Source organism: Onychomys torridus, chromosome 10 (assembly GCF_903995425.1).
Source record: "Onychomys torridus chromosome 10, mOncTor1.1, whole genome shotgun sequence".
NCBI classification, from domain to species: domain Eukaryota; kingdom Metazoa; phylum Chordata; class Mammalia; order Rodentia; family Cricetidae; genus Onychomys; species Onychomys torridus.
Window position 1 is genome coordinate 94,451,815 of NC_050452.1, and position 22,862 is coordinate 94,474,676.

The following is a 22,862-nucleotide window of genomic DNA, read 5'->3' on the forward strand; positions in this document are numbered from 1 at the left end:
TGTTGTTTCTTCTACTAAAGAGGCACATGAAATCCTCTTTTGGTTACTTTATAATGGAATAAATTATATCTCTCATTTTCTACATGTGCAATTATATATTGCAAAAGTATTCCACAGTAAACTGCTAAGAAAAAAGGTAATTTCTGAGCACACTTTAATTAATATCATTCAGTTATCAGTGAAGTTACAGCATTCTATTTGCTAGTTGTTTTATCTCTATTATTTTGTTTAATACATCACCACTATTAAAGATTATTATATTAAAGGAGAAACAGAGCATAACAATCATGTAAATAGCAACTAGTAGATTTGATATTTGTACTTTGTAACCTTCACTCTTAACCTTTTTCTGCTTACCTAGGATAAATTTTAAAACAAAAGAGTTGATTTGGAAAATGCTGAAAACTTTATCTTTTCTAAGATTTTGTTTTCAATTCTGTATGTATGTGCATGTGAGTGTGTGTTTGTGTGTATATGTATGTGTGTGTGTATATATGTATGTGTGTACATATGTGTGCCAGTGTCTACAGAGGTCAGAGGCATTGGATGTTCCTGGAACTGGAGTTATGGTGGTTAGGAGCTGCCTGATTTATGTTCTGGGAACTAAATTTTGGTCCTTTGTATAAACAGTATGCACTTTTACCAATAGACATTCTTTCCAGCCCCAAAGTTATCCATGTACTGAGTGTTCACCACTCATTAGACTATTAAATCTTATCTTACTCCAACTACTACCCATTGAATCCATTTAATATATTATATACACCATTAGGCTGAGATTTCATAAAACATGACTTCAGTCTAAATAGCCAACAGAAACTTATCAATAAAGAAAGAATTAATGTGAGTTAGTAGAATCATCCATATAAGATCTCTTTGGAGACAGTAGACTGCTCTGAGTAGTGTCACAGTGTATACGCAAGTCACCGAAAGTACGGAGGTAACACTTGACTTCAGTCAGTAATGTCTAATAGGGTTAAAAAAAAAGCAAAGAGAAAGTGGACTACATAAAAGTATTGAAGGAATGTTAGCCCACTTGAGCATGTGGCTCTGGTATGCCTTGCCCTTCTCCCCATTCCCTCTGCCTTTCTGAAACATCCATACATTCCTGAAACTATATGTAGTCCCCAGGGTCTTTTCCCCTATTTGGCCAAGCTCTCCTCCTGAGGCTGACGATCAAGGTCCAGCTATCAGACTATTGGGATGCAGCCATCTAAAGCCAGTTTGGATCACCTAATTAACATGCTCAATTGAAATTAAACATGTCAACATAACATGGGGTTTCCCCTTGTACCTTTATAAACTGTCATTTACCAATGTGCCAAGCCTGTCTCTCTATCCAGAGGCAGTCCTTTGTCCTCCAGGACAAATACCCCTTCCCTCTTTCCCTAGTTCTCTTCCCATTTTCCCACTTCCTCTATCTCTTCTCTTTGTCTCTTATCCCTGCTCCCTGTCCCTCTGGGGCAAATAAATCTCCTTTATGCTGAGAACTTGGTTTTGGAGGTCTTGAGCCAATAATTTTTCTTTCATGTATTTATCTATTTTTTCTACATTGAAGGAAACATGTAGAACTATGTTTACTTAACTATGTCCTCACATGAAGTAGCGGCTATTCAGGTGGCATTTCTGATACATCTTTTGTGTTCAGTGATTGGTACCGAGTGTCCCTGACAAGTCAGTAGCATGAGTCCATCAGCCCAACTGTCCTAGTTAGGGTCTTTTCCTGTGATGGAACACCATGACCAAAAGGGACTTGGGGAGGGGAGAGTTTATTTGGCTTACACTTACACTTCACTGTTCATCATCAAAGGAAGTCAGGACAGGAACTCAAACAGAGCAGGGACTTGGAGGCAGGAGATGATGCAGAAGCCATGAAGGGATGCTGCTTACTGACTTGCTCCTCATGGTTTGCTCAAGCCTACTTTCTAGTAGAACCTGGACCTCCAGCCCAGAAGTGGCTCTATACACAATGGGCTGGGAAGTTCTACATCAACTACTACTTAAGAAAATGCTCCAAGGCTTGCCTCCAGCCTGCTGTTTGGGAGGTATTTTGTCAGTTGAGGATCCCTCCTCTTGATGATACTAGCTTTGTTAAGTTGACATAAAAACTAACCAGCACACCACCTAATTACAGTACACTGGACACTGAAGTATTTGACGTAGGTCAAACTGCTTATAGTGGGGGTGTAGCTCCAATTTTGTAATATGGGATGTAGGAATGTCATGTTTCCAAGAATGGCAGGGGTTCTTCCCTGATTAACTTAGGATGTTCAGGAAGATAATGACATAAGAAATTAGTAGACCTAAAACATTGTTTATAAAAGGTTGGGCTTAACCTAAGAAAAGAAATAAGAGAAAATCTACACAAATGTATAAAATATAGTATGAAACCAGAAGCACACAAATAGAATGAAACAAACAGAAATAATTTGTAATTTGCTTTTGGTCATGTGTTTTTTGGTTTGCTTTTTTGTTTTCTTAATACTCACTCAACACCTGCTAGGAAACCCACAGAAAGCATTTTGTTGTTGTTGTTTTAGAGAAATATGTCAAATCAGAGGAAAATCAAACTTTCAAAAAAGACTGAAACAAATACCATTATTCTTTGCTCCATTGGACCAGGGGCAGCCTACTCTCCAGTCCATTTATACAATCTAACGTCAAACTTTTCTTTTACTTTAAAAGCCACAAGGAAGGGTCATTAAGCAGATTTCCTTGTGTGAAAATGAAGGAAGGAACCACCAACAATAGAACGTTGTTAGGTATTAATTCTCTCACTTCATAATGAAATTAAACAAACTTCTAACAGACAAAAGAAGTGTTTCAGATTGAATTTCTAATTTCATGTCCATGTAAGCACTAATTAAATTTAATATAAATGTAAGTACTTCATAAAATTTGCATATTTACTATATGGCATGATCTTTTTAGAAAATGTGAATTTAAAGAAAAGATACATTTCAAATGGAAAGTACATGTTTTCAGGAAGCCCTATGTTAGAACATGCTTTGTGAATATACTAGAAATTAATATGTCTATATATCAGTCTTCATCAGTCAGTGCTGGGCCTCAACATCTATAATGGTGCCTAGAGTGGAGATGCTGCTTTATTTAAGATACCTTAGGTTTCTTGGGATATGAGACTTCTTCAACTTCCATGTTCCTGAACAACTGGCACTTTTTCATTTGTATGAACAGAGGAAAAATTAAAGGAAACATAGTTAAATAATACATGTCAGTTATATAACTGCTAGAAGCATTTTTTCAATGTTTAAATAGCAACAGTACTTGGTATTCTTTGTTAATATAATAATCACTTTTTAAAAGATGGGGGAAGCAGCCACTACACTTGGCTCCATCTAGATACATCTTTAAATATAATGCCAACTAAAGGCAAAAAAATTAGCATTGGAGTTTTTAAAGTATGGTTGGACAAATGCATTCCTGAAATAAGGGGCATGTATCACAATAGCCAGTAGCTATTTGCAGTAATTATGTAGGAACCCTTACTATAAACCTATCTAACTTCAAAACAATGCCTGGAGGGCGAAATTATCATCCTGAGCTGCAGCTTAAAAGCCGAGTTTGGTAATACAGCTTTACAGATTAAGAAAAGTAGGATAGGAAACGTTAAAATATTTAATTGAATTCCCAGTTCCAGAAGGAGACAGAGCTGGGAATTTACAAGGTGCAACCTGGCTCCTAGTCTTAATTGATATTCTACCGTATCAGGAGATGATACAAGTCAGTTTATACCAAGAAACTTTTCTCATCTAAAAAATAAAGCAGCAAGTGTTGAATTTCTTCTTTGTCAGTGGGTTAAAATGCATTAAGAATGGGATTATTTGAATGATATCTTCATTTGTAAATTTGGTCTAGTTTTTTACTTTATACAAAAGGTATGTCACCTAGAGAATCTGGCTTCTACTTCCAAGTACATGATATACACATTTTGAATCAGAGTATGGGGCAGATTTTTAGGCTTATTATATTTATCAAAATGATATTTAGCAACCACCCACAATGGTAGCTCAATTCAAGTGTCTCTTTCCACCACCGGTCCCTTTATGCATGCTATGTAGACTGATCAGAGCTTGGTCCACTTCTATTCTCTACCAATATGCCTGCAGAGCTTAGAGAAGACAGAGTTGTGACAGAAAGTATTAACTTCTCAGAAATCCCACAGAAATATACTACAAAGCAGGCCAGCATAAAACATGGGTCTGCTTTAATGTTTGAAAGCAAAGTTGTTGTCTTTAAGCCAAACATAGATCCCATCTAATGCTATAAAACTGATGTCTTAATCTTATGAACAAGTTAGTTTATGCATTTTGAGAATTCACCAGTCTTCTATGAATCTTTTCCCTCAGTTTAGTGAACTATAGATTACTTATTTGAATTCAGGGCCATTAAAGTCTTGCAAAGTGTTTATTGACCAACAAATATTACTTGTCCTGTCACTGAACAGAGCCCTCTTTCTAGTTTATGGCTAATGTAGCATTTCTTCATGACATCAATAGATTAAAGCATTTACTACCAGGAAAAAGTATGTGAAAACGGAACAAACTCAGTTTGCTATTAGCAAACTCAATAAATCTGTCCAGTTTTCTGATGTTCACTTACATTTAAAATAAGCACAGATTTATCTTTCAGACATTGAGAAGGAAGAAAAGAGAGGTTAAATTTCTTGTTCTCTTTTCTTGACAACAATGCTTCCTTGTTTATGTTAATAAATGGCAGTTAAATAGAACCCGATCTCCATTTCTGATATGTACTTGGGAGTATTTAGGAAAGTGTCAGTGAAGGTTGTAATCAATTCCTTTATTATAGAAAAAAGCTAGATAACTATGGTTAACTGACTGAACATTATGATCCTAGTTTGACACCTTACATTTACCATTGGAAAAGTCATGATTAGTAAACCTAGTTTGCTTCCATTTAAATAAAGAAAAACAAAAAGTAAAGGTCCTATAAGAACTTTGTTCATTCATTCATTCATTCACTTCCTGACAGACCAGGAAATTAAAGCTAAGGTGTCATATATACTTAGACAAGCACTCTAGCAATGAGCTAGTTCCATAGTTCATTGTTTCCTTGTTAACTGATAAGTAAGGGCTAAAAACTTCACAGTAGTAGCCAGTAGGCTTCTTGTCAGTTCTATTGCAGAGGCAAATTTCTTTTACACTGAAGGAAAACCTTCTTCCGTATCTCCTCTTTCTAGTCTTCCTTCATACAAGTATTAATTATGTACATATTTATATAACTATTCATGTAGATATGTTCTGACAGACTGACCAAACATCAGAAGTTAGAATAGATGTTCAACAACTTGCTCTCTGTTTTATGCGACAAAGTTTTCCTTGGTTTTGCTATATAGAGTACAACAAAACAATAAATGTTTATTAAAGCAGATCATGCCCATAGCGAGAACTGTGGTGCATCTTTAATGTATCAACCAAAAATGCAAAATGTATCTCAGCTATATACCAGAAATTTTATTGACACATTTGATATTTTGAAAGCTGCATGTGAATGAACATCTTGGTTTTATTTTTATGTACTATTTTGTACAAAAACTTTCTCTTTTATAGTAGAGAGACAATTTGATTATAGGACCACTGTTTTGCTAAGCCACTTATCTGCAATGAAATGTAATGATTGCCCAAGTCTGTGTCCTGTCATGTACCACTTATCATTTTATATCAAGTTTAACCATCACCTCTACACTAATCTCAGCTTTTATGAAATCTTTTCTCATCTTTGAAGTTTTCAGGCACATCTCATATGACCCATAGCATTTCTATTTTTGAAAGCTAAGTCTTAGGAAGAATATTTCATGCCCATTTATCCCTTTGAAGATCTGAAGATACCATTCTAGATAATGTGTTAAATAGAAATGTGAAAACCAGTAGAATTCAATAATTGAACAGATTCTTTATAATGTTAGTCATCTGGTTCAAACAAATCAATCTTACCTGATTAAAACTATAACAGCTATCCAAGAAAGTAGCTAATGTGTCAAATGTTCAAAGAGGGCATGAAATGATTGATGCTTTATCTAATTCAATTTATACATGGCTCTGTAATATTTTTATAAGACTAAATAATGTCTACATTTTTTTTTTACTTCCTTGAGTTTGATATATTCAAGTTTTTCTTATGTGATCCTGTACAGAGACACTTGAAATCAGCTCAAGACAAGGTTTTGGATGTAAGTAGCAAACAGAGGGGGAGGTTAATCTCATAGGGCAAGTATGGAAAGACAGAGAATAAACATACAGGGAATAACTAAGTTGTTACTGCTGATTAAAAGTACTAAATTATACTTGGATCTCTGAGAAATATACAGACTGCCTCAGAGAACTGTCCAATTGAAATGCAAGAAACTGGTGTAATTACACAGGGTTCTTCCCAACATCTGATAAAAAGCAGCCTTTTGGTTTTGTTGTTTTTATCAAGACAGGGTCTCTCTGTGTAGCTCTGGCTGTCCTGGAACTACCCCTGTGGATGAGGATGGCCTCAAACTCAGAGAGCTATCTGTCTCTGCCTCCTAAGTACTGGGATTAAAGATGTTCATAACCATGCCTTGTCATGATAAAGGGTGATCTTAAACACAAGGAATCTCTCTTCCTACATGCAAATGGTTGGAACTGAAGCCAAGCAAGACAAGGGTCCTAGAGAAGGTCCTAGAGAAGGTCCTAGAGAAGGTCCTAGAGAAGAGGACCAATCATCACAGAACTAACAGACGTGGCAGCAGTAAGCCTCAATGCTCATCAAAATTGGGTTGTTTCCAATTTGGCCTGCATCAGAGTTAGGTCAAGGGATGCCACATGTGTGCAGAGGCATGTGCTCAACTGTGTGTGCACACACATTGGAACAAAACAGAGACTAGGTCTTTATTGCTAACTCTGACATCCTAGTAATACTCCTGCAAACTTACTTGTCATTTGAACTTAACATATTGTTTATATTATGGATTTTCTTTTACATCACAGCTTTTTCTCACTCACCATTCTCCAATTTAAAAAAAATAACTTCTTTGTATTTTGTTTTGTATTTTAATACAGCAATATTACTAGCTCATTGTTGTAAACTTCCTTTCCAGTTATTTGCAGTTCAGAGTAGAAAGTACAGACTAGTACCTACGGGTCTGTATTTTATACATTCCACAGCTGGTGGCAGAGAATGGAGAGAGTGGGTTTGTGGCTGGACCTAGCGGTGCTAAGTGGTTCTGGGAATCTAGAAAGAATAAGATGAATCAACTAGAGATTGCCTGTTGGAATTCACTGCCAGCTCAGCCACAGTGGATTGCTAGGGCTCTAGAAGACGGCATAATTCCTTCTACCTGTTCATTTTATGATAACACTTAGCTGAATTTAGTCTGTGCTTAGTCTTTGCTATTTTGATAAGACAACTGGGTTTACATAGTCTTTTATCATAAAGAATTATTATGAATATTTATTTTATTATTGTTATCAAATAAAATTGTTCTCATATAAACAGGACTGCACATTTTATGATCTCATGGCCTTAAAAGGGACAGAAAGGGAAGGGGGGAAATGATGTAATCATATGATAATCTCAAAAATAAAAGAAAATTTGAAAAGATACAGCAAAGAACACAAATTGAAGAATTAGCCTTTACATAATTATCATCAGAGAGGTTTCATCCAGAAACTAGGAGGAGCAAGTGCAGAGACCTACAATCAAACATTAGGCAGAGCTCAGGGTATCCTGCAGAAGAGAGGGAGGAAGGATTGTAGGAGCCCAAGGGGTAAAGGACACCAGAAGAACATAGCCCAAAGAAGCAACTAGCCCAGGCTCATAGGGGCTTACACAGGCTGAACCAACTGATGTAGGTTCTCTGCATATACGTTATGTTTCTGTAGAGTGGTGATCTTAGGGGGCTCCTAACAGTGACAGCAGGGCCTGTCTCTGGCTCTTTTGCCTGGGTTTGGGACCCCTTTCCTCCTACTGGATTCCCTCATCCAGCCTTAATATGAGTGGATGTTCCTAGTAGTATTGTAACTTAATATGGCATGTTTGGTTGATAACTCTGGGAGGCCTGCCCTTTTCTGAAAGGAAATACAGGTGTGGATCTGGGAAGAGGAGAGATAAGTAGACAGACTGGGAGGAAAATAGGTCATGTGGTAGGACTCTGTGCAGCAAACTAAATCCACTTACTAAAAAGGACAGTAAAGTCTGTTCATAAAACAAAACAGTGATAGACCAAGAATGTTTGGTTCATTCTTCCTAATTCTTGACAATGGTGGAACAGGTAAGTGTTTTATGAGAAAAGAAATCTCTTATGTAAGAAGACCAGTTCTACACAGTTCTAAAAGACGATAGGACTTCACTATCCTTAGGCACCATGTCTACCTGCTGGTACCTTTTATAAACAAATCTCTAAATTTTATATAATTATTTTGTACCATAAATCCTTCAGAGCTATGCAATCATTTTTATAATTACATGTATATATCTGTGTGTGTGTGTGTACATGTGTGTGTGTGTGTGTGTGTACATGTGTGTGCGTGTGCGTGTGTGTTTGTGTCTGTGTGTGTGTACGTGTGTGTGTCTGTCTGTGTGTGTGTGTACATGTGTCTGTGTCTGTGTGTGTGTGTGCATGTGTGTGTGTGTGCGTGTGCGTGCGTGTGTGTTTGTGTCTGTGTGTGTGTGTGCGTGTGTGTGTCTGTGTCTGTGTGTGTGTGTCTGTTTGTATGTGTGTGTACATGTGTCTGTGTCTGTGTGTGTGTGTGTGTGTGTGTATGTGTGTGTGTGTGTGTGTGCGTGTGTGTGTGTGTGTCTGTGTGTGTGTGTGTGAACATTTGCCATATGAATATGAAAGTGCTATTAGAGGCCAGAACAGGACAATAGACCCCTTGGAACTAGGGTTATATAGGTAGTGGGGAGCAGTAAGACATGGGTACTGAGAACAAACTCAGGTCTTCTGGAAGAGCAGTGAGTACTCTTAACCTCCGAGGTAGCTCATCAACTCTAAGTGCTATCAAATTCGACCAATGGGGGGAAAAATGGGTCAGAACAACTGAAAGGCATGTCTCTGATGTAATATTAGTATTTAAAAGGGAAAGAGTGTAGTAGTCAGCAAGTGAGAGAAAACATCACCAGTGCATAGCCAATGCCCAAAGAAAAAAATAAAATACTGTATAACAATAACAAAACAGTAATTTATATTGGAACTATATATAATCTGCCTTAAAAGTTATTATTTCATAAATTTAGACCAGCAAATAATTATATTCACAGGGTTTCAATCTGAGGGGCTATGCAGTACAATAACTGTTAAGATATTTAATTAGTTCAAGAAAAATATACCAAGGTTCTGATTTTAAATGTATCTTCACACACACACACACACACACACACACACACACACACACACACATGCTTTAATATACACAGAACAACACAGGAATCATTGATCTACATAAATATTACCTATAATATACTAAGTTCAGTAAATTCATTCAGAATTCTACTGGAAAACAAAAATAATAATAATAAGCTGCTAATGGTCAAGTTGGCCTGCCAACAGGGCAGCAAGTTTACCATTCAGATTAAACAAGTTGGCTCTAGATGCCAGTTACATGGAGTCCTGCTGTTAGGGTCTCAAGACAGCAAAGGTACATGGAGAAAGAAGTGTGGTCCCAGAGAAGTGGGGACACTGAATGCCAACACTTCCTTAATGTAAAATTAGGGATATTCTAAAATTTAAGATTTAGATCATGACCTTCTCCTAAGAAAATGTAGTATTTTCTTTTATGAGTTTATGTTTTTGCTAAAGAAATGACAAACTAATGTAATAATTATGAAATTACGTGTGTAGGCTTCATTAAGATATGCAATAGAATACCAAATTATATACAAATTGGACTAAAATAAAATAGGATAAGAGGAAAACTTAAGAAGCATGCAAATTTCCACATAAATTATCAGTGCAATGTGAGAAGAGAAATATGAATAATTAGAAAATGTTCAAGGTACAGGAATTTAAAGATTATTTTAGCAAGAATACCACAGGTTGCCTTTCAACATGGCCACTGAAATTAAAACTTTCAATTTTAACTTGTAACTGAAAATATCCATATAAATTAAAACATCGTGTTCTTTTTTCAAATTCCAATTTCCAGTTTAAAAACATTGCCTATTTAATGAATTAGAATTTTCATCTTAATTTTTTTAAATAAAGTGATCAAAGGCTTTGAAATTTTAATTCATAGTAACAGGTAAAATAGTATCCCTCAAAATATCTTAAATGTTATTTTAAAATATTAAATTAGAAAAATCAAATTTCTTGTAAGTAGTATAAAAAAATTCAGAAACAAGATAAAAGAGGATTTGAAATGCCAGATCTAGGACTCTGACACAATACTATACTTGTAATAAGAGAACTGCAAATTTCTTTAAATCCTTCTGCATCCCAAATGACACTTAATGGTGGCATATTGGCTGATTTCTCTCAGGGCCAGAATAAATCCACATAACAATGTTAAGCTATAGCGAGCGGGCAAATTCGGAAGTAAATTTGTAAAACTCATGAAACATGGATTTCTAAAGGGGACATGAAATTTGGGGTAAGATCAATGCTGTATTCTGAAAACAATTTAGGTAATATTATGCATTTCACAAAGACAGGGGGAATAAATGCACGCAAGAGAAGGTGATCAGCAGTAAATTTGAATTAATTTGGTACAAACAATAAATGGTAAGGTAGGCCCCACAAACCTGGTGGCAGGGATCTTTGACATTTGAAAGGCATACAAAAGTACAAGGGGGTATGTCACCTGTGCTGTAGGAGGTGGGAGGAGCCTGCTTGCTGCAAAGAACATGCTGGAGTAAGGAGAGAGATGTGTGCAGGAATTGCTGGAGTTTCATGTTCTTGTATTACTATTTGTGGTAGTGAAATTTTGTTTGCTTAATTTAAAAAAAAAAATCTGAGTATACTGGTAAGTGATAAAAATGTACTTTAAAAGGTTTGATTATATAAATAAAAATAATCTTTTGCTTAAATAAACCTACAGGAGTTCAGTCTTATGAACATCAAGTAGAAATGACAGCATCACTAAATGGAACCAATACTTGTTGAGTGACCCTGCAGGTTTTTTTCTTTTCTTTCTTTCTTTAGGAACATCATTACACTTTGAGAAGCACTCTGCATGCACCTGTGTTCTGAGGGGTAATTGTGAACATTGCACAGTTTCCAATCAATTTTGTGTGCACTGATGTCCAAAAACAAAAACTGAGTAAGTGTAACCTTCTTCAGTTACAGTTCATATGTTCCCATCAAAATCCTTCAGCAGGGGCTCTGCTGACTCCCCATGGGAGACCTCGATTTGGGGGATGTGGGGATGCCCGGTGGCTTGGGAAAGAGGGCTGGGGGTGGGAGGAGAGAGAAGGGGAGATCTGTGGATAGTAGTGGAGTGAGTAGAAATTTTCTTAATGAAGAAAAATGAAAAAAAAAAATCCTTCAGCAGAAGCTAGGGCTCTCCTCTGAAGACAGTCAGATCCTCAAGAGTGGTTCATGGTAGGTCTTCAAACAGGAAACTTGTCACACGCTAAAAAGAGGACCCTGCACACTATTTAGACTAAGGATTTCAAGTTTGAGATGACAACTGGCCAGTACTCATTCAGGTAAGACACCATTCTGTGCGTGTCCTCTAAATAAGACCTTTATTTTAAAATAAACATCAAGGCAAAAAATGGAAGAAAGTGTCATAAAGAAGGATCATATATCCTGGTGAAGGAAGGGAACCTAGATTCTGTGATAACAAAGGTTGGTCCTTTTTTTAGCACTCAATTCTTTGCTTTCATGGCTTCTCTGATTCACTGCCCAGCAAGACTGTCCTAAATTGTTCGCCCAAACAATAGAAATAGCAGTTCTGATATTAGTGTTTTATAAATGGATTTACTTTTCTTAAAATTATATGGTGTCATAGGGCATTGATGTTTTAATTGGAAATTCAGAAATGTATTTTCAGGCGTGGGTGATTATGCAAATGCTTATGTTTATCAGATTGACGTTTCCCACAAGATATTTACAAAGAAATCATTGAATACTAATTCCCAGAGTAATTCTTTCAGTGCTCAAGCTGAGTAACTGAAAACAGCTCCTGTATTCATTTAAAATGTACAAATCTCAAAAGCACTTTCACAATAGAGTTCTGAGCAGTTCACACATTTGGTAGAGACTAAGACACCAATAATAATAATAATATAATAATAATAACAACAACAACAACAACCACCAAGATTTATGGAATGTATCTTTTGCTTTGGGTCTTCTTCTAAATGTTGAAATGCATTTAATTAATATAATATTGTAAGGATCAAGTCTTCATGTTGCTGGTTTGGAAACTGAGGCATAAAGAATTAGAATAAATTATTAAGTATCAGTGCTTACAATGATCAACTGTCTTGACAAATAAAAATCATTAAATGCATAAAAATTTGAAGAGAAAGCAGTAGACTCATAAATGCCTTTTGTAGCATGTATAAGACATTCCCCAGAACTGCAAGAAAAAAATGTTACTGAGTCAAGGCACAGGCAATATTCTGTAATAAATGAAGAAATGATTGATTCCTGCATTTTAAAAATAGAATCAGTCACAAATTATTGCAGACAAATACAATTTTTCCCAAAGTAGAAAATCTAGAAAGTGCAGGAGAAAACATAACTATACTCTAACTGCTATGATGAGCTATATATGTGTAAATGGATATATCTCATGTATGTATGTATGTGTGTGTATATGTATGTATAGTGATAATTCATTTCAGAGACTAGAATTTGAAACTAGTGATCAGGGAACACATAGAGATTACTAGGTAATTAGCTCATATCTGACAATGACTCACAGAGACTTTCACCTATATAATAATTACCAAATGAAATCAAATGAAAAAATAAAAGCAAAACCTGGGATTCACATACCTCTAATAAAACGAATGTTGAATTAAAATCCTTTAAATGTCAATCAGTGATTTAAGAGTAATAACAATAAAATTATAAAATGAAAAGAATACTTTCAAAGATGTTTTCATCTTGTAAAAAGGTTGTATAATTATTTAGACATTCTTAAAATTCATAAACATTTAGAAAATTTGACAGCAATATGGAAAGAATAAACACTCTGGCTATGTAACCAAGGGAATAAAACTGTGCAGAGCCCTGGAACAATGAATGAAGCTGTTTTTAGTTCTGAGCTGTATATTTTGTCCCATCATGGTGACCAGTCTAGAAAAGAAAGAAGTTTATGCAGTAATCAGGAAAAATGAAAAGAACAGTATTCAGCAGAAATATGTCTTATGTTAGTATGTTGCTTATGTTACTATCCCTATTTTATATCGCAAATGACGTTAATAAATCTTTAGTCTGTCCTGTATGTTATCAGCATCCAGATAAGATTTAATGCATAATTGCTGGTCCTTTAGTCTTATCTTTTCATTTAAATTTTCTTCTATACCTGATTTGTGATTTTTCTTAGATATTTCAACACTGATCTTTGTAGCTAGTGTTCAACTAACTGTGTTCTTAGCATCATCCTGTTACATTTTTGACTCTTAATAAATCAAGAAACTGCCTTTAGAAACATCACCATATCCAGAAATAAATTTATTTTCTTAAAAACATGGTCACACCATATTTTCATGGTGAAAAAGGAAGACGATGCTAACCTCATGTCCATGGAGTCCTCACCTTCCTTCAGATACTTCCCCATATCACTGATATTTAGAACATAAAGTGAAAGTGAACAATAAAACTTACTATTGTGTGTCTTACAAGTTTTTGTTGACCACAACTGTATATAACTCCCCCACCCCTCAAATAGCCAATACTCAATAGAACATAGTTTGAGATACAGCAGTGTTCAGAATTCTATAAGGCTAGCAGAGTTGTTTTTTGTTTCGAAATTCTCTTAGTTTTGACGTCATTATGTTCTTTGCTACGTTCTGCCTTAGCTAGTATTCTGCTTTGACAAACTTTTTCGATGTATATCTGTGCTGGGTCTTCCATAGCAGACATGAAAGGTTTACATACTTTTGTTCTCTATTTTTTCTTCCTTCTTATTATTTTCAGATGCTCCTACTACTTTCAAAAATGAAATTGCACTTGCAGGCATGTGACGATGACTTGTTGAGTTCCTTCTTGAATGGTAGCCTCCTGGAAGGACTCTCTGTAATAACTGAACTAACCCACTCCCTACTTTCCAGCTAGGGACTTTTGATGCCAGCAGCATATTATTAGCATATCTTAAAAATGAATTTAGGTTTTCAAGTGTAATTCTTCAAGCATTTATTACTATTATTAATCAGCCAAGTTCTATCCTGACTCCCAGACTGCTGCATATTTCACTAACACCTCAGAGCAACATCTGTGTCTTTATTTTTCTATGATACACAACTGTATCTGGTACATACAATTACTATGCTCCAAATTTTTGCTAGTTAATTTTAGAGCACTGAAGAATTTTCTAGTTTCTGTGAAAGTTACTTCATCACCTTACACTAAAACCCATCTTTCTTAGCACTATTATTGATTTCTCAGTTCTTCTGGAGTTGCATGGTACCTAACTATGGCATTTATATGCTAAAATTCATTGCCTAACTTCTTTCCACAATTTAAGATGCCCTTAAGGAAAATCCTGCAGTATTCTTTAAAACTGTTTTAGTAATATGCTCACTTTCTTTTAAACTAACATTAAGTGAGAACTCCATTCTCATCTAAATTAAAGCTGTTTTATTTTCTGTTTGTCTTATAAGGTAAAGCCAATTTGTATTTTCCAGCTGAAAGAAGTTTCCTCATTCACCGTTCCACTTTTGTGCTGTTTATACCAATAGATTTAGCAATGTAGTTTAAACTGAAAATGTATGTGTTTTGAGTATGCTACTATTTTTTACCTATATTCTCTTCACCACTTTATAGTACTTATGGAATAACACATTATTTGTTGAATTTATTTTAACATATTTTTTCAATTTTTTTTCTTTATTAAGAAATATTTTATTCATTTTACATGTCAACCACAGACCCCCTTCTCTTCCCTCTTCCCATTCTCCTCCCAATCCCTTCTCCCTCTCTCTCTATATATAAATCCCTCTCTACAGATATATAAATATTGATATTTGATCACAGATCTGATCTTATCCTACCACACTATAAATTTTAATTTTTTAAACACAGTATTTTCTTTTAAATTAGGCAGTTTTTTCAGTAGTTCTGAATGTATGAAACATCCCATTTTATACAAAACATGATACATATATCAATACTATCTACATATAACTGGATGTGTTTCAAGAAGTCACAATCATGTGATTAGGAATCACTGAGATAAGACCATGACTAGCTATACATTGGGAGAAATACAAACCTTGATGGGTCTGGTTACCACCATAAACTTTACATTCTGCATTTAAACAAGGACATTTTCTTTTAAAATTCAAAAGTTATTTTAGTTCCCTTAATAAGTTTAGATACCTAATAAGTTTAGGCAATGCCTATAATAATTTGCCTGTATCCCAAGGCCATGTTGGATCTGATGCCATTGCTGCCCTTCTAGCTATTTACTATTTTTAGGTGTTAAATTTGCTGCACACTGCAGTGGAGGGCTGTAATAACTAATAACTGATGAAAGAAAATTATTGAGGAAGATCAGATATTCAGATTAATACGAAATAAAAATTCATTTAGCTTTTATAGTCTTTTAGAATGTATCAGATATTCAGTTTACTTACTGTCTAGGGTTTCCAGTCATTTGAAAACTCCCACTAAATTGTACCAGTGGCCCTCTTCAGAATCACATTTTGAGAGCTGCGCTTTCATTGCACTCTCCCACCTCTAAACTTGAGACATCCTTTCCAGGTGCCTGGCCCAAGCTTGGGGAGATCATAGATACTACCAATGTCATATTTCAAAGTGCTCACAAAGTCTTTGGATGATAGATACTCTGGAGCACAAAGCACGATGACCATTTCTGATAGGATTACTTTCAGAAGGGGAAGGTATAAATGAAAGTTCCTGGAGGAAGAGGCATACTAATGGTTTAAGTGAGACTCTAAAGCCTGAAGATAACCTAATTTAAGTCAAAGCTGGAAAGTTAAAAAGAGAAATTTTAACTGAATTGAATAATGCCACCCATCGTGTAAGAATAATCTTCCATTTACATAAGATATAATTTTAAAGTGGAGTTCCTGGAAGTCTATGTACTATATATAATTATCTCAGATCACAACAGGGTCTGGAACCAAAGGTTGCAACATCTCTATAATCTATGCAACATATATTTCTTAAAAATAAAATAGGCAAAAGTGTTATGAAGGATGGAGCAGAAAAATGGGGAAGTGCTTTAATTAGGGAGACAGGAGGAAGATAAATACAGGAGGGAAGAGAGTAAAATAGCATTAAAGGTGTCTGAAATTGTCATGTCATAATATCTATGTACCTAAAATTATATATATATATATATATATATATATATATATATTTATATATATATAATGTATAGATTTATGAAGGCTTATGCATATATAATTTAAATAAATCCTTCCCATGTGAGCTGGCAATGTACACCCTGACAGGCATAGACTAGCTAATGAAGCCCCAACCCTAGACAGGGTTTGTGCTTTTTGAGTTGTTGGTCAGGGTTATCCAAGAGATTCCCAAAATATCATCTGTTATTGCTGTTTCCCCTTGGTTGTCTCATAGAAATAGAAGGGAATCCCTAATGATGAAGAATCAGTCACTTTGGACACAGAGCCAAGAAGACCTGAGCTAGATTTAACTTGAATGCTTCCTCCCTGAGGATAGCTTTTATTGTACCAGAAGATGTCATGCAAGCATTCAATAGTCCTACTCAGCTATGATCCCAGTACACCACAATAATGACCATCACAGCGCCATGGTACTAACAGTGTAAGAGTGGTAACCTTGGTGGTAACCTAGCTCATTAACTAGACCTCAAGCCTTCTAAACATGGAATTAAACTATCCTTGTACTAGATATCTAGCCATGGATCTTAGAGGTAAACTCAAAACTACCTTTGATGTGGGAAGTCTTTCTGTGTGCTCTAAATATTTTTTATTATCATTGGTTAATAAAGAAGCTGCATTGACCTATAACAAGGCAGGATAGAGCCAGGTGGGAAATCCTAGCTGGGATATAGGGAGAAGGGCCCAGTCAAAGGTAGCCACTGCCAGCCACCTAAGAAGCAAGACCCATAGAAAAGGTAACAAGCTACGAAACATGTGGCAAAGCATAGATTAAAAAATATGGGCAAATTTAAATTTAAGAACTAACTAGTAATAAGCCTGAGTCATTGGCCAAATATTTAAAATTAACATAAGCCTCTGAGTGATTATTTCAAAAGCCGCGGCTGGCAGTCAGAAAAGCCTCTGGTTAGATGCCTTTTTACTGAAGCGGGATAATTCTTAACTAAAATCTAAATAGTTTTCACTATGCCCACAGATAAGTGTAGTCCTCATCCCTTATCAAGGAAACTTCTCTTTGCAACAAAGGTCATTAGAGCAAACCCAAAGCCAGTGAAAATGCAGAAAACACGATAGTGTGGTGCCAGGCTTCACTGACAAATCTACAACACAGTTCTTGCACTTAAAGCTCTGGGATCCTCGTGGATCTTTTGAATAAGAGCCAGATGGACAGGAAAATTGCTGTGAGACAGTAGAACCTAGAAATGCTGGAGAGACCCACATCCATGAAGTCTCATCAGCATGCTGTCTGAGCAAAATTCAAATAATGAAGATACTAACAGACGTACTAATGTGGAAAAAGAAAAACTTGGAGACTTCAACACTAATCAAAGAAATACAGTATAGTGAAGAATGATCAGAGCAGGTGATAGGGTCTTCCTCAGGGAAGAGCGCCTAAAATAGTGATCCAATATTAAGGGGTCACTCTGGAGAAAATATACATACAGGCAACGTTATACTGACTGAGCAAGTTATATGTATGCATTTAGGAATATATCTAACAACAATTAAAGAAAAATAGGCAACGGATTTGAGTGAGAGCAAGAAGTATTTCTTAAGAAGGCCTAGAAAGAGGGGAAGGGGGGTAAAGTGATATGATTTCAAAAGTAAAAATATTATATACATGAACTCACAATTACCAAATCTGTATAAATGGCTTCTTTCCTCCCAAATATTTTCACAGACTGTGAAATATAACTATTTTGGAATATAATAAGAAATCAAATGAGTTTCACCTCTTTCTCATCTTGTAACATCACTATAGGTTTCAGTTTTTAACACAAGGTCTACCAGAAAGCCCTAGACCTTGATAAATGTTTTGAATGATTCAGCAAATCCTCAATCATTAAATGTGTGCAACTTCACCTAGCCAAGTTAGTTCTGCAATGACTGCCACAAATAAAGAGTTTAAAGCCTTGGACAGAAAATCAAGAATGAACTATATTCTCTTCTGTGAGTCACACCTCCTTAAGGTACAAAGAACCTTCAACAATATTCTGAATTTGATTCCTTACCTGACTGATAAGGATGGCCGGGTATAATCAAATGACCATTTGTGGTTTTCATGTGGCAGATGCTTCTTTGTGGTTGCCACGGTTCAGATATTAAATGTTCCAAATAGGCTCACTTGTTTAAAAAAGCTTTGTTCTCAGAATAGCACTCTGAGAGACTGAAGAACCTCACAACGTGGCGGTCTAGGGGGAGGACTGTGTCACCATGGGCATGCTCTCTAAGGAGAAAGTAGTACCCTTATTCTTCCTTCTACATTGTTCTTTCTGCATTGTAGTGATGATGTAGACAGTTTTGCTCTGTCAAGTACTCCCCATTCCACATCTTCATGTGTGTGGTCTTCCACTGGGCTATAAACAGTTCATGCCAGCATGGACAGGACTATGAAACAGTTAGTCTTTTCTCTCTCAAAGCCGACTGTCATAACTTTTGTTCTTTAGTAAGGGAATTTGACTACAGAAACAATGATGCCAGAAAAAGGCTTCTGACTTGGGACTGTGCACTTTGTGACTCGGCTAATGGCAGGAGCCTGGACAAGCTGGAGGACTGAGCTAGTGCACATCCAGAAAACTGTGGAACTGGCTAGATGCTTCTACAAGACCTGAGATGATAAAAAAAAAAAAATACTGATGGGAGTGAGGGTGAGTGATGAGATTTCAAATGGAAACTGGATTCCATGGGATACTAGGCTAGAAGTGGCCATTGTTACACTGTGGCACAGAATTTGTAGCACAGAAGTTGAATTCAAAGCTGGTGAACTACTTAATGTGACAATGGAATATTCAAGGCTGCAAAACACTCAAGTCAAGTTGTGGATATTGCTAGCTTCTGTTAATAGAGTTGACCATCAGAATTGAGAATGAAAAGGAACAGAGCAGAACTATGTCAAAGACTTTCAGTTTCGAAAAAAACAAAAAAAGGTACATGTGTAAAGGTTAGGAGAATATGTCCAAGGAAGGTATGATAGACTGATACACAAGGGACTTAAGTTGTATACACCAAGACCATAAGAAAAATGTGTGAAGAACACCTCAAGAATCACAGTGGCCACTGAAGTCAGAGTCGCAGAGATGCAGAGATGTAAATTGTTTTGCAAACACGTTTTTCAACAGACATTTCTGAGGAGAGATGTCAAGAGCCCTTCCTTTCTCAGGGCAATTTATGGATCCTTCTCTATGTTCAGTTAAAAACAGTTCTTAGAAACTACTGTAGCCATGGTTTGACTGGGCCAAGAACACATTGCTGGTAGACTTTGGTGTTGTCATATGATTCTAACTTTGTGAGAATGCAGAATGCAAGAACTAATGTTTCATGGGGGTTGCCTTTGAGAATTCAAAGGAAACCTGAAAGATGAAGCAGTGCATTGCATGGCTCATCTACCTGAAAGAATCTCTGAAAGCTGAAAAGTTTTCAGAATGTCAGGATGAAGTGATTGCTATGTAAAGACTCCAGAAGGGAAGAGGTGCCACCAATATAAAATATCTGCCAAGAGAAGCTATGGGAAGCATTCAAAGCAAGTCTAGAATGCAGCCATATTAAATAACAACAGGGCAATAATAAAACAGAACCTCTTTATATGGTGGGAGCCTATATTCCATCAGAGTATGCCTCCAGTGCTGGAAAGTAGCTATATAATTCAAAGTTTCCAAGCTAGATTTCAGTCTTCTTTGATTCTATGTTTTCTTTTCCATTTTCCTTTTTCTTTCTTCCTTTGCCCCCTGTTTCATGATTACCTTGCTTACCACTAGAGACTTACGTCAATGCCTGTCCACCATTACATTTTGGAAGTATGCAACTCTCGCTTCTCCCCACCACTCCCTCCTCCTGTTCCTCTTCCTTCTTTGGAAATACTAGCTCAGAATAAGCAGTGTGGAAATAGTTAGGATTTCAGAGATGCTTGGCAATAGACTGAGTACATTTTCCTTTGTGAGATGAGTCTGAGAGTACAGGGACCAGTATTACAGCCCATAGTACATTTTGACTCATGTAGTAAGTCTACATAATGAAGCCTTATTCTTGAGTTAGCTATTTGGAAATGGTGAACATTAACATTAGAACCCAGAAGGTAGTTTTTGAATCACTGGATAGATACATTTATGGGACTGATGCAGATCTCAGGCTTACTAAGGTCTGCAACCATTTAATACAGACCGTCATGTTGTAGTGACCCCAAAAATAACATTATTTCATTGCTACTTCATAACTGTAATTTTGCTGTTATTAATTCTAATGTATTTATTTGCATCTGATATGTTGGATATCTGATATGTGACCCATGAGACAGGGTCTTTAGATTCCCAAAGAGGTCTAAAGGTTGAGAAGTGCTGGATTGATGCATTCCTCCTATCTTTTGGCTCTTTCCATACAGTGATCGGTTTCATTGTACCATATATTTCCATAATGATGTTTTATTTTATCAGAGCAATAAAATCAATATGGACAGCCAATCAAGGCATGGAATATCTAAAACTGTGAACCAAAATAAATATTCTCTCAGATAAGTTCACTATTTCAGGTACTTGTAATAAACACAGAATGCTGGCAGACATAATGGTTAAGTAAAAGCACAGGAGACTATCATCAGGTTGTAGAAAGGATCCGCACTAGTAACTCAGCCCCTTTGACAAAGATGTCTGGTGCCCCATACTTGTAATCATCTTATAAATGTGAACCCCTAAAGATTTGTCTAAGGTGAGTATAGGCTAATGTTCAAAGAGACAGCAATTACCACTTAAAATAATGAAAATATTGGACAACTCCTCGGTCAGTTCCTGGAAATCTCAGGACCTACAGAAGTAGAGATGATAATTTGGTTGACCACTACACCTTTGCTGTTTGCACCTCTAGTATTTTATTTAACCTTCTTGTGTCTGCCTATTTTTACTATTACTCAAAGATAATATACATATTTGATTTAACCTTGATTTTCATTTTAAAATATATTTCATTATACATGTTATTTCTTTCTTAAAATCTTCCCTGACTTCCTTTTCTGAGCAGTACTATTATAAAGAGGTGATGATTTTTTTTTTTATACAGCCAGAATTATACTAGTTACTTGTTCATTTGTGCTGTCTCACCTACTTAAATGATAAGTGAGATTCTTTCAAGATATTGAGGTTAACACTGTGTTGTTTTTTAACACTAATAGGTTTATATTATACTGGATAAGTTGACATACAGGACTGATGAATATAAATAAGAAAGATGCAGTACCTGATTAAAAAGGTGTCGGGGAACTGCATAATCTATTATTTCTATAAAGTGGTTAAGTAAATATATTTAGTAAATAAAAATATATTCACATATTTAAAATGTGAATGAAGAAAAAGCATTTGTGGTAGTTATATTTTTTAAAGAATAGCATCTGAATCAACAGAATTTAAAATATAAACTAGGCAACCATTAGTTCCACTAAGTAATTAAATTAATAAATCATAACTTACTCCATTATAGTATTGGTAGAGAAAGAAGTAATTAAATTCAGAGTTAATATAAAATCGTCATAGAAATGCAATTGCCATCATGACATAACATCGTTTTCAGATAACTGGTACAGTTCTTACATGGGTAAAAGCCTATTCCAAGAAGCACAATACATCCAGGAATGTAATGTGCTAATAACATGGTTGGCAGATTATTACTAGAATCACATATGTCAGACTTCCTTGTTGTTGAAAAAAACGTGCTCATTGACCACTTTTACTTAATGACTACTTGTTCCACTAGAAAGAAAACACACTAAGAACAAAGATATTTTCCATTTTATTTTTAGCCATCCTGTTGGTTGTGCTATAATGAATATTTACACAGTACCCATATTAATAGCAAAATATTCAATACATACTACATAAGAAAAAATTTCACAACTTGAAATTTCATTCTGATGAACAGAATGAATATACTGAAAAATCATTTAAATTCTAAATATGAAGCCAGAATAAATAACATTACAATATTATAAGTGCCCATATCAAGTTTAAAAACAACATTTAAAAGACATTGTATTTTGAAGTCATTAGCACTAACTTTGGCTTTGAAAAATCTGGAGAATCATTTAATATATCCACATGTATATTCATGTTCACTATAATAAGCAACAACATTTTACAGATCATCACAGTTAGTGATAAAAGGAATGTCATACTCAAGACTAAAAGATATATTATACATTTCACATCAGGAAACTCTTAGAAATCACTGACTTCCTTGGCAAAGCATTTGGCCTGCCCACCACTGCTGTCATTGGCTTCACAGTGTATCTGTTTCCTATTACTGCAGATGGTCTTTACCAGATTTCATAAGATGCTATTTAATATTAAGCTAAGGAAAGCTGACACTACCAT

General features: G+C 35.6%; 1 protein-coding gene across 24 annotated transcripts in view; it reads right to left on the bottom strand.

Moving 5' to 3' along the window:
• Adgrl3 (adhesion G protein-coupled receptor L3) overlaps positions 1-22,862 on the bottom strand; it is a 763,485-nt gene that overhangs the window by 312,823 nt on the left and 427,800 nt on the right. The window lies entirely within an intron of this gene.